Source organism: Helianthus annuus, chromosome 3 (genome assembly GCF_002127325.2).
Source record: "Helianthus annuus cultivar XRQ/B chromosome 3, HanXRQr2.0-SUNRISE, whole genome shotgun sequence".
In the NCBI taxonomy this organism is placed as follows: domain Eukaryota; kingdom Viridiplantae; phylum Streptophyta; class Magnoliopsida; order Asterales; family Asteraceae; genus Helianthus; species Helianthus annuus.
The window spans coordinates 107,782,789-107,796,011 of NC_035435.2; the positions used below are offsets into that span (position 1 = coordinate 107,782,789).

Consider the following 13,223-nt stretch of genomic DNA (forward strand, 5'->3'; position numbering starts at 1 on the left):
AAACGCATATTAATTTTTCACATACCATATGACGTTCCAAGATCTTATAATTGTGTCAAAATTCTAGCTATACCCCTTATGTGCAGTTGACTTCCAAAAGTCAACGGTTTAATGTATAAACTTCCGACATAACCTCATATATTCGCTACATCATATTAAGCTATACATATGACACTATATATACATTTCATTTATGATGCAAATGTACTTACAACCACATAATCGCGTAATCATACACGCATACATAATTACTCACACATGCTTTCGTTTCATTACACGCACATTCTTGTTAGAATATGAAATTATACATGAGAATAACCGTATTAATTCACAATTTACATTCGACTTCCATTAATCATTTCAACAGCATGTGGTGCATTCATGGTGAGATACTCGTTTAATCGCATGATCACTTGTTTACATGTACACACCATACTTGAAACCTCCATAATTCTACACTTGCACCATAATCCATACTTAGCAATGAACTATATCTAAACTCAATTCTCATGTTAATTTACTAACAAACACCTCTTTATCACATTCCATATCTAATTACCACTTTCTTGCATACCATTTTACTTTCTAAATTCACCTAGTCATTTCATCGAACACTTGGCATGCGTACAAGTTTCTAAACATAATGTACAAGTAACCTTCATTCTTTTCTTCCTAGTTCTTGTTTTCAATCATCCAAAATACCAATAACAATTCAATTTCATGCCATTTTCAATATAACTAACAATTTGGTCACAAGTAACACATCATATCAAGAATCAAACAAAGGTTGGACATGGGTGACATACCCATGTCGCCATTTCTACTAACCCAAGTGGGTTTCATCTTCAAACCTCAATTAGCATCAAAATCATGCATAACACATGTTCCGTATGGTGTTTCTAACACATAATAACGTTTAATTTCAGACCAATTCGTGGATTGATCACAAACCTACTTCTTACAAAATCACCAAATCATAAATTACAACTTACCAAGTGATTTACAAAGATGAACGATCAAGAATCTTGTTCATGCAGGTTTGATTTCAGCCAGAATCCATCCAATTCGTTGATTAGGGTTTGAGAAGGGGTTTCCCCTTTCTTTCTCTTCTCTGATCGAACACCCACACACGCCCAGGTGTGGGTTTTGGGGCTTTTAATTTTATTTTTATGTTTTATCTTTTATTCATTTAAAATTAACCCCTCATGTTTGTCACTTGATCAATATTGACCCAAATTTCATTTCCTTACTAGTTTTGCTAGGCATTAACTAGGTTTATTAACCGAGTTATTACATTTCCTTCTTTTAAACGCGGTAACATACTGGTAACTAAATAATTCGAATTTTGGGGCGTTACACATTTACTCTAATAATAATAATAATAATAATAATAATAATAATAATAATAATAATAATAATAATAATAATAATAATAATAATAATAATACTCAAATATAATCAATGTTTAAGGTTGGTTGAGTTAGATTACGCTCTCCAAATTAAAGAGCCTCGATAACACCTGTTGCATCGCATGACCCAACCGACTAGGTTTAAATAAACTATTATATTATTTAAATACTAAAGTATATAATTACTAAATAATAATAATACCCAAATTGATTAGGTATTATCTTATTTAAATACTTATGTATATAACTAGGTTATCACCCGCGAACTCCGCGGGTAGAAAAATTTACTTTATATTAATCGAATTATGTCATTAAATAAAATAAAAATACATGTTTTCGAACGTAATTTTTTTTTATAATTGTTTTGAATTGAAAGTTGTAGTCAATGGGTTGCGAGTAAGGTCAGAAACTTCGGGCAAGGACCGGAGACAGAAATTTGCCTCTCTAAACGACCCATGAAACAAAAAAAAAACTTTTATTTTTTATAATAAAATATACAAATGAAGTTGTTCGAACCTGCAAAATAAACTCATTTAATTAAATTTAGAAATTAATTAAAAGTTTAAATTAGAAAATATAAACAACAAAAACTTTATTCATTAAAATATACACATGAAGTTGTTAACCTGAGCTTCACCAACATCTCTGCATCATCGACATTGCAGAGTACATCCAAAATCATTTAACATCCTAAACCTGTAACAACCACCCAGATAAGAGACTTAATCTTCCAAGTACCTCGAATGGTTTGTCGGATTGTTCAAAATCCAGTATGTTTAACGCAACTTCACAGCTCTATGAAACAATCGGCTCTGGATCTTTGGAGAATTCCTCAAGTAGAGATATACATTGGTCATCTACAAAAATGGTTTATGAAGGTCAGAAACATTAAATTTAAAATAATAATTGACTTCCAAATTAAAAATTTAAAATCAAACACAACAATGGTTTACTTTAAAATTTAAATTTAAAATGATGATTGACTTCAAAATTTAAAATTAAAAATCTGAAAATCAAATCACTAATATCCAATCCCGTAAATCAAGCAAACTTATTAGGAAAGTCTAACCTTGCCAAGCAAAACCAACCAGCATGGTACCAATTTACAGCCATAGTAAGCATATCTCTGTCCAACATAGTTGCAGCCAAAAACTCCGGACCATCCAAAATAAACACCTAATGAATCAATATAAAAACACATAAAACTTGAATATTACTCAATTTATGACTACTATCCCACAAAACAAAACTTTTTCAACAAATTATACTAACTTATGCAATGGTAAACCATAAAAATAACAAATTAATTTAGATGATTAGCCTTGCAGAAAACCCAAATCGGGAAAGTTTACATGAATCGTTAACGAAAAAAATCAAACTCAGATTGGGTTACTCAAGCGGATATTAATCACTGGAATAAGATCGGGTATCAAACATAAGAGCACACATGAGTTGATTAACGGAACAAATTGGCGAGGAAAAGAATATACATCAGTTAATCGAATAAAGATCAATTTCCCATAGGATCCCATTCAAGATATATAGATATAGATAAAGAACGGTGCAAGATATACCTTTCCTTCAACTTCTTATAGGATCTCATGTAAGAGTTCCTTGTAGGGGAAGGAGTCTGAAAGAAGTTTATCACCTAAAATTACAAAACACAGTTTGAATTAAATATGCAACTCGAGTACAAATACAATAGTCGAAGACTCGAAACATTCCTAAAATTACAAATAATATAGTCAAAGCATCTCATAAAAAACATCAGGATTTCAAAGCATTCAAAATTTAAAATCAAACACAATAATGGTTTACTTCAAAATTTAAATTTAAAATAATGATTGACTTCAAAATTTAAAATTTAAAATCTGAAAATCAAATCACTAATATCCAATCTCGTAAATCAAGCAAACTTGTTAGGAAAGTCTAACCTTTCAAATTTAAATTCAATTTACAGATTCGAAATTTAAAATCAAATACATTAATGGAAAACTTTCAAATTTAGATTTAAAATAATAATTGACTTCGTAATTGTAAATTTAATATCAAACAAAATAATAGTTTACTTCAAAATTTAAATTTAAAATAATGATTGATTTCAAAATTTAAAATTTAAAAATCAAATAACTAAGGAAACATACCAAAAATATAGGATCATATTCCTCAATCAACTTTAACAACTATTGAGAGTTGTTTTTAGGATCCATAACTGCAAAGGAAGTACCATTGTTTTAAAAAATATATAATGGTAATATATTTATAGAAACAAAGTCTATTTACAGAAACCGAATCATAACTCCGAATACAAAAATCATCTTTAACAACAGTAATCTGTTTATAGAAACAAAAACAACTTTAAAAATGAAATTAAAGGCATCTTTAAAGAATTAACAACTAACTAAATACAAAAATTATAACTAAATGACTCACGATTAATCATCATCAATAATTTTAAGACATTGACAAATGGATGTTGTTCTCCCCACAATAAGGTTGCAAAATCATACGGTATTTCCTATCAATCGAAACAAAAAAAACATATAAGTTGCAATAACTTATTGTGTGCACAAAACTGAAAACTTAAGAAACATACCAAAAATATAGGATCATAGTCCGCAATCAACTTTAACAACGAAGGAGCGTTGTTTTCATGATCGATAACTGCAATGGAAGTAACCACTGTTTTAAAAAAATATAACGGTAATCTATTTATAGAAACAAAGTCTATTTACATAAACCGAATCATAATTTCGAATACAAAAATCATTTTTAACAACACTAATCTATTTATAGAAACAAAAACAACTTTAAAAAGAAATTAAAGACATCTTTAAAGAATTAACAATTAACTAAATACAAAAATTATAACTAAATACAAAAAATTATAACTCACAAAACAAACCATAAGAACTTCAAAAGATAATCACATAAAATTTCAAATTAACACCTAAAGAAAAAAATAAAAAAGAAAGACTATACATATCAAAAAACAAACAACACCAATAAAACTGAACTAACCTGTTTTTGGTCGACGAACAATTCGAAAAATATAGGATCAAAGTCCTCAATCAACTTTAACAACGAAGGAGCGTTGTTTTCATGATCCATAACTACAAAGGAAGTAACCACTGTTTTAAAAAAATATAACGGTAATCTATTTATAGAAACAAAGTCTATTTACTTCAAAATTTAAATTTAAAATAATGATTGACTTCAAAATTTAAAATTTAAAATCTGAAAATCAAATCATTAATATCCAATCCCGTAAATCAAGCAAACTTATTAGGAAAGTCTAACCTTTCAAATTTAAATTCAATTTACAGATTCGAAATTCAAAATCAAACACATTTATGGAAAACTTTCAAATTTAGATTTAAAATAATAATTGACTTCGTAATTGTAAATTTAAAATCAAACAAAATAATAGTTACTTCAAAATTTAAATTTAAAATAATGATTGATTTCAAAATTTAAAATTTAAAAATCAAATCACTAAGGAAACATACCAAAAATATAGGATCATATTCCTCAATCAACTTTAACAACGAATGAGAGTTGTTTTTAGGATCCATAACTGCAAAGGAAGTACCATTGTTTTAAAAAATATATAATGGTAATATATTTATAGAAATAAAGTCTATTTACAGAAACCGAATCATAACTCCGAATACAAAAATCATCTTTAACAACAGTAATCTGTTTATAGAAACAAAAACAACTTTAAAAATGAAATTAAAGGCATCTTTAAAGAATTAACAACTAACTAAATACAAAAATTATAACTAAATGACTCACGATTAATCATCATCAATAATTTTAAGACATTGACAAATGGAAGTTGTTCTCCCCACAATAAGGTTGCAAAATCATACGGTATTTCCTATCAATCGAAACAAAAAAAACATATAAGTTGCAATAACTTATTGTGTGCACAAAACTGAAAACTTAAGAAACATACCAAAAATATAGGATCATAGTCCCCAATCAACTTTAACAACGAAGGAGCGTTGTTTTCATGATCCATAACTGCAATGGAAGTAACCACTGTTTTAAAAAAATATAATGGTAATCTATTTATAGAAACAAAGTCTATTTACATAAACCGAATCATAATTTCGAATACAAAAATCATCTTTAACAACACTAATCTATTTATAGAAACAAAAACAACATTAAAAAGAAATTAAAGACATCTTTAAAGAATTAACAATTAACTAAATACAAAAATTATAACTAAATACAAAAAATTATAACTCACAAAACAAACCATAAGAACTTCAAAAGATAATCACATAAAATTTCAAATTAACACCTAAAGAAAAAAATAAAAAAGAAAGACTATACATATCAAAAAACAAACAACACCAATAAAACTGAACTAACCTGTTTTTGGTCGACGAACAATTCGAAAAATATAGGATCATAGTCCTCAATCAACTTTAACAACGAAGGAGCGTTGTTTTCATGATCCATAACTACAAAGGAAGTAACCACTGTTTTAAAAAAATATAACGGTAATCTATTTATAGAAACAAAGTCTATTTACTTCAAAATTTAAATTTAAAATAATGATTGACTTCAAAATTTAAAATTTAAAATCTGAAAATCAAATTATTAATATCCAATCCCGTAAATCAAGCAAACTTATTAGGAAAGTCTAACCTTTCAAATTTAAATTCAATTTACAGATTCGAAATTCAAAATCAAACACATTTATGGAAAACTTTCAAATTTAGATTTAAAATAATAATTGACTTCGTAATTGTAAATTTAAAATCAAACAAAATAATGGTTTACTTCAAAATTTAAATTTAAAATAATGATTGATTTCAAAATTTAAAATTTAAAAATCAAATCACTAAGAAAACATACCAAAAATATAAGATCATATTCCTCAATCAACTTTAACAACGAATGAGAGTTGTTTTTAGGATCCATAACTGCAAAGGAAGTACCATTGTTTTAAAAAATATATAATGGTAATATATTTATAGAAACAAAGTCTATTTACAGAAACTGAATCATAACTCTGAACACAAAAATCATCTTTAACAACAGTAATCTGTTTATAGAAACAAAAACAACTTTAAAAATGAAATTAAAGGCATCTTTAAAGAATTAACAACTAACTAAATACAAAAATTATAACTAAATGACTCACGATAAATCATCATCAATAATTTTAAGACATTGACATATGGAAGTTGTTCTCCCCACAATAAGGTTGCAAAATCATACGGTATTTCCTATCAATCTAAATAAAAAAAAACATATAAGCTGCAATAACTTATTGTGTGCACAAAACTGAAAACTTAAGAAACATACCAAAAATATAGGATCATAGTCCCCAATCAACTTTAACAACGAAGGAGCGTTGTTTTCATGATCCATAACTGCAATGGAAGTAACCATTGTTTAAAAAAATATAGCGGTAATCTATTTATAGAAACAAAGTCTATTTACAGAAACCGAATCATAATTTCGAATACAAAAATCATCTTTAACAACACTAATCTATTTATAGAAACAAAAACAGATTTAAAAAAAAATTAAAGACATCTTTAAAGAATTAACAATTAACTAAATACAAAAATTATAACTAAATACAGAAAATTATAACTCACAAAACAAACCATAAGAACTTTAAAAGATAATCACATAAAATTTCAAATTAACACCTAAAGACAAAAATAAAAAGAAAGACTATACATATCAAAAAACAAACAACACCAACAAAACTGAACTAACTAACCTGTTTTTGGTCGACGAACAATTCGAAAAATATAGGATCATAGTCCTCAATCAACTTTAACAACGAAGGAGCATTGTTTTCATGATCCATAACTGCAAAGGAAGTAACAATTGTTTAAAAAAATATAACGGGAATCTATTTATAGAAACAAAGTCTATTTACAGAAACCGAATCATAATTTCGAATGCAAAAATTATCTTTAACAACACTAATCTATTTATAGAAACAAAAACAGATTTAAAAAGAAATTAAAGACATATTTAAAGAATTAAAAACTAATTAAATACAAAAATTTTAACTAAATACAAAAAATTATAACTCACAAAACAAACCATAAGAACTTCAAAAGATAATCACATAAAATTTCAAATTAACGCCTAAAGACAAAAATAAAAAAAGAAAAGACTATACATATCAAAAAACAAACAACACCAACAAAACTGAACTAACCTGTTTTGGTCGACGAACAATTCGAGTCCGATCGTCACAAAAGATTGAGGGTTTACCATGAGAAAAACAAACCATAAAACATTCAGAACATATGTTATTAATTTTTGAAAAAAAAAATACTGAACAGAAAAGATAAAATCAAACCTACACAAACTTAAAAAACAGAAAACAACTATAACATTTAACTAACCTCTGTTGTTTCACGAATGATCGGAGTCCGATTTTATCCAGGATTTAGGGTTCCACATGAAAAACAAAATCAACAAAAATCAGTAACTTTGATAAATGTAGATGATGATAATAAAACCTCTGATCTTGATTTTGTTTGCAAAAAAAACAAAAAGATAAATGTTCAATCGCTTGATTAAAGATACACAATAGATAAACAATAAATTAAAACAACATACCTTCAATTTTTATGATCAGGTCTATAAAGTTTAGGACAAAGAATAAGTTAATAGCATTCGAAGCAATCTTTATAAAATCAAGTTTCTATAGAATTGAATAACATAAATAAAGCAGATTTAGGATCGATTGTGTAGATTACAATCGTAAAACAAAGAAATCAGAAACAATAAAATCAAAAACATAGAAACATACCTTTGATTGATTAATAGGATTGATTTGTGTGAAGAAGATGATGTTGCAGAGGTTTTTGGCTATGGTTTTGAACTGAGGATCTTGGTGGTGGCGGTGGGAGAGAGGCTGCAAATTAGTTTTTCTAGGGTTTGTAAAGTGTGTGCAAGAAGAATAAGAAAAAAAAAGGAAATATATACTATCCGTCAGGCTTGACCCGAATTCAGGATTTCGACCCGAATAACAAACGGATCCCGTGTTTTTTTATCTTGAAATAGTGATTATAGAACCAAAATGTGATTTCCCTCCTAAACTAAATTGCCACATAAGCCAAGATGGCCAAATACAAATGCCACCTAGCCCAAATCCATCTCATTTATATATATATATATATATATATATATAGATTATTAAATATTTATAATAGTTATGACAACAATACCCAAATATCTATTGTAACGCCCCAAAACTCGAATTGTTTAATTCGCTAATATGTGTCCATATTCTATGGTATGAAATAAAATAATTACACTAATTGACCTAGTTAAAACATTTAGCCAAAACAAATAAAAAATGAATGATGGGGCAAGAAAAATGAATAGCAAACTTAAGGGACCATAGTTGTAAAAAGGAGAACTTGATATTATAAAAAAATAGACACAACACACACATATGTGTGTGTGTGTGCGCGACGTGAATAGCAGGAGAAAGGGGGGGGGGGACAAAACCCTAACAACACAAAATCAGTCAAATTGGAAAGGAATTTGAGGGCTAAATGAATGCATGATCTAAGCACTATGATCCCCTAAGTGTTCCTAACATCAAGTAAGTTAAATTATGTGTTTTAATGATAGTTGATGAAGTGGGTTTTAGTCAATGCGTGAAATCTTATGAAATTGAACATGTATATATGTTAGATTCACAATATAGAAGATGTTTTATGATTGAATATGAATGTATTAAAGATTTGATGAGAAACCCACTTGTTCAAGTAGCATGATAATCTTGTAATTGTATAAGTTGAGTAATTTTGATGCATGAATGATTATGTACTATTGTATTGTTAGCTAATCATGATGTAGGATGTATGAATCATGTGAAATTGGTTGAATGATTGAGTTTTTGTGGTTTACTAATGGGTTATGCATAAAACTCATGTATATAATGCTTAAGATGTTGTTCGCCCATCAAGTGTTTGACAAAATGCCTCAGTGATAAACCATGTAGTTTTGAATAGATTGGGAAGTGTTGTGATGCATAAGGATAACATAATATACATATATTGTGAAACATGGTATGAAGTATGAATGATGCGTGAATGTAATTGTTATGTAAATAAACGGCGCAATCTAAAATGAGATTGGATTATGTATAAGATTAAGGTTAGAAGGTAAATTTTGTATGCAAGACCTTATGTGTTATGTACTAGCTAATTTACGTGTCATGTAAGCTAGTAATGAAACATGATGATACATATCCTATATGTGCACTAATAAACTAACGAAAGTCAAATATTGTATGACTTGACAGCCGAATGAATAAATGCATGTAAGCTAATTGTGTTATGAATGTGATGGCATGTACGGATAGGAGTCATGTCAACATGGATACAAACATGGAAGTTCCACGGGTCAAAAGTAAACATGGGAGCTATGCGTGAATTCGGATGCACGATGTAAGTATTTCTCGGACTCCCTCTTTAGTAGTAAAGGGATTATTCACATGATAAAGGTTTGTAGTTGTGTCGAAACGTAAATTTGATGATGATATCAAGAATTAGTATCAAGTAAGTGAATTTCAATTCACTTCTTAGTAAGCATAATGAATTTTGATATTTATAAATATAGTATATCACATAAGATTATGTAATAGACAAGAATACTAAGCTAAGTAATATTTTAGTGGGTTGAATGTTGTTAGTTAAGTCGAAAGCAAATTGGCGGAATTAAATGGGTCGAATAATTGCGTATAAGTAATGTAATGATAATGAGATTCGTAAAGATTAGGAATCCGGGGTACGGGCTTTTGGTCAATTATGTAGGGAAATGTTTTACGGACATTCAGAAACAAGTTTCAAGTGAATCGGATGCGAAACAAATGAGTTACGAGAGTTTTTGTTAGAAAATAGGATGAAGGTCTGGGCACCATCGTAGCTTACGGTGCCCACCGTAGCTTACGGTGGGTGCTGGTCTTTTCTTTTCTGCTGTAAGGCAGTCCCTGGCCACCGTAAGAAGTTTTGAGGGTCACCGTAAGCTATGGTAACCACCGTAGCTTACGGTGGAGCCCTGGCGCCCCGCGAAAGATCAGATAAGGCTGTCGCGGCCCGCGACAGACCTTGCAGCCGGCAAAATATTTGTGTTTGTTTTTTTTGTGTGCATGGAACTAGACGTAAATACTCTTCAAGGCCACTTAATTAACTAATATGTTGGTTTTAAATTGAATGAAGGTTATGGGTCTCCGATTCACCATAAGGTACACTAAAACTAAATTAAGATACGTTTAGGAAGTGTTAAAAAGGATATGAGTGTGTGTAAGTAAGATGGTAAGAAACAAGCTAAGTTGTGGATATATATATATATATGCATATGAATAAGTTACTTACCAATAGTTGGGACTCATAGGTGTTATGGTTAGAAGTAAGAATGCACGCTATGTCATACGTACGTGGTCTATTTGTGTGGAAGCATGTGATTAGCATACCTTAGTAAACCTTGGGATGTTTTATGTGATTATTAAGGGTTGTACGATTGTACGTGTGTACGTAATCACGTGTGGGGGTTCATGTCTATGGTTACATGTGTGTTTGTACAACTTAAATAAGCTGAGTGTTAAGTTACTAAACCGTTGTTTCGAGTATGAAATGTGGATGCAGGTATTCTATTAATGTCTTTATCAAGGTTAAGGGAATTGGAATATACGAATGTACATGGAAAGCATATTCGTAAGGATCAGTATGGGAAAGAGGAATGCGGACTGGCTATTGATCATATGTGTTAATTTAAAAATGATGTCATTAAATCTAATCTATGCACATGTATGTGGTGAATGCAGGTTGCATGGACATAACAACATTATGGAGGATAGAAGGATTGAAGATCGAGTCAATAGCAAGGGTTGTACGGGAAGGATCAGTCACATAGTTTGACTAATATAGGTCTTGAAGCATTAATATAATGGAATGTGGTAAATCCTTTTTAATGAATGTATGAAAATTTGTATTTGAACCATCATGTAAGTATCATGTCTAATAAAGAACGAAATTTTGGGCTCATATTTTCCGCTGTGTCGTTTTTAAGTTCCTACAAGATGGTCTTACAGGGAATTGTTCTTATTACGAACAGGTCATGCTTGAATTTTTGTTAAATAATAGTTTGATAATATTACATTTTGGAATGTGAAATCTGGGCGTTACAAGTTGGTATCAGAGCCCTGGTTTGAGGGAAATCAAGTATGAAGAGGCAAATACTTGAACTCAAACCTGCGTGCTCTTGTGACCAGGAATCCGTACAATCCAAGACTCGATCAAGAACTAAAGGTAGAAGCAAATGTAAGTGTGTATTTAAGTATGTATATGGAGAAAAACTAACAGTATGTTATGTGAAGGGTAAGCATAGTTGTTTGGAGGGGATGATCCGCGGGTGCGGTCTAGGACCGACACCAAGGCACGTAATGAGATAATTGATTCTAGGTACGTATATTTAATATATGTAAGTACATGTAATGGTAAAACCTATTAATAGAAGGAAAATTTTAAATGAAAGAAAATAATGGAATAGTAATGAGGATTTAAAAATGTTACACGTGCTGAAAACTAATTCTTCGGACATAAGGTGACGATTCAACGAAGACACAAAACTAGTATGTGGATTGTGTACCTGGCCAGTACACAAGAAACATATGACGTTCGTGAGACCATGATATTTGTTACAGATATGTCCGTTAGAATTAGGTAGTAGGTGGACGTGAGGGTGAAGGAAAATGTAAAACTTTCAAGAAATTGAAAGTACCAGATACGCATGAAAGATATGAATGATATGTTCGGATCCGCGAGACGGATTCGAAACATGAAAAGAATGAAAGCTGAGAATGATAAATGAAAGATATGAATGATATGTTAGAATCCGCGAGACGAATTTGAAACATAGAAAGAAGGAAAGATAGGAATGATATGTCAGAATCCTCAAGACGGATTCGAATCATAGAAGGGAAGGAATGATATAATGAAAGATTTGAATTTTTAAGTAATCACAGACCAAACGAGTAAATATTCTTTAAAAAGCGGGTATTATGCAAGAATGATTTAAACTTTTACCCATATAAATATGTTTATGTAAATATGTTGTATGCAAGATGGTTGTGTTGGGATTGAACCCTATCAGAGGAACAGATAATTAAAGCCAAAACTGGATCAGAGTAGTGGATCCAGAATAAGCAGATGTTATGTACACAAGTCTCTCCCCTTGAAAGTGGTTTCAACATCTGATGACCTCCAATCCACTGATCTTTATAACTGCTGACCTACAACTGCTAATCAAGTCAAAGACTGATGAAGACTAAAGCCCTGCTGATCAATCTACTGCTATGGGTCAAGCACTGCTGAAGTTCTCAAGTACTGTTGGAGTCACAACAGTGGAAGGATAAAGCAGTAGTTTAGTTTGTTTTATGTAATGTATTGTAATTAGTTGTTAGCATAGCAATGTTTGTATTAGATCAGTGTTTAGAGTTTTTTAGGAGGTTAGATGTCACTTTAATGGTGACGTCAACAAAGATGCCACAGTGGTTTGGGCGTGCCTATAAATAGAACAGTACCCTGTACTGTTCTATTAGGTCTCTTCATCACTTTCATTCCTGTACGAACAAATCACTGTGAGCTCAGGCTGAGGGGGAGTTTGTTACATACTTGCATATTGTAATTGAATCTTGTAATAAATTCAAGCATTCGGTTCAATGGTAAACTTGTATGTTGAAAGCAATTCTCCTGTTTGATTGTGTGCAAAGTTTGTTTCCATTTATATTCCGCTGCACTACTCATT

The 13,223-nt window shown here is 30.1% G+C and overlaps 1 long non-coding RNA gene across 1 annotated transcript; it reads left to right on the forward strand.

The window, feature by feature from the left end:
* The first annotated feature begins 8,927 nt into the window (after nucleotides 1–8,927).
* On the forward strand, nucleotides 8,928–11,449 carry LOC110927749. The gene is made up of 3 exons (XR_002585868.1): nucleotides 8,928–9,015; nucleotides 9,781–9,865; nucleotides 11,242–11,449. It is a non-coding gene; the product is annotated as an uncharacterized LOC110927749 (long non-coding RNA).
* Nucleotides 11,450–13,223: the final 1,774 nt, after the last annotated feature.